Here is a 1,295-nt window from a genome sequence, read left to right as displayed (position 1 = left end):
AAACATTTCCTCTTTTTTCCATGTCTTTTACAACTCCCTGGAGAGACTACTTTACTATTCAATAGAATATATTCTAATTGAGAATTATTTCACTAACCCAAAAGTATAAAATCCAATATAGCCAATATAAGATCTCTATAAAAGCAATGATTGTAAAATTCATATTCATAATGCACTATGCCTGTTTATTTGGTTAGAAGAACATATTAAGGATTCTTGAAAGTTTTCTTTCTGTTTTCATTCTGGATTTGGCTTGAAAGGAGGAAATAATTATAATTAGATTTAAATGAAATGTTTTTTCGATGATTCTATGCTATCTTCAAAAGTAAGTTAGTAAAACGGTTGTCTGATAATTATTGAATAGTAAAGTTTCAAAGGCTTTCATTATTGGAGAAATATTTTTATCAAATATAATTGAAGATTTCAAAGGCTAACATATGATTTGACATACAAAGATGTTGGTTGTAGAAGATTTATTAATGAAAATGGATGTCTTACCTTCTTGCTAATTGACTTTTCATCCTGAGACAAAAGAAGCAAAATTGGCTCAAGGAAACATAGTTGTATTGTAATAAAAAATGACTTATATAATTCTACCTGTTTCCACAGATATCAAAAATGGCATTTGCTTTTCATAATTCCTTTTTAATATGAAATAACTGCTACTAATTTTCATATTCAAATATTTAAATTAATGGCAGTTAAACTTGGTAACTATATTTTATTTTGGGAAATTAACTTGATCCTTCAATTTAAAAAAGTGATATGGAAATTACATTTAATAATTTCATCAATAGTTCATTTTATTATTAAGACATAATATCTGTGTTTGATTTATTATGTCAAAAGTTAACCCCAATGGTATTTTTCTCTATAAATTTGCAAATGATCAAGCTATTAATTGATTTTCACAATGGTGTTATGAAACCTAGTTCTGATATCACTGAAAACATTACTGAGGAGTAAATAATAAACTGTCACTTTGACTTTTATTTGAAAGTTAAGTTAATGTAAACTAATAGGAAACAAACATTTCTGGGTATTTAATATTACATATGATTGTGGTTGTTCTAATTATCTAAATTTAGTGGACAATATCCAACTAAGGGTGAAGAGATATGATTAACTGCAATTCATGTTTTTTAAAATCAATTCTAGGACCAGGGATTCTAGCTCAGTGACACAAGAGCCTGCCTGGTAAACACAAGGTCCAAACCAATAAAGTGAAATCAACTCCAAGATATTATATGAATATGTAGCTGATTATTAACAATACTATTTCATGTGATTCACAT

This window comes from Octodon degus, unplaced genomic scaffold, assembly GCF_000260255.1.
Source record: "Octodon degus isolate 3935 unplaced genomic scaffold, OctDeg1.0 scaffold00013, whole genome shotgun sequence".
Lineage (NCBI taxonomy): Eukaryota > Metazoa > Chordata > Mammalia > Rodentia > Octodontidae > Octodon > Octodon degus.
This window is presented reverse-complemented; position numbering follows the sequence as displayed.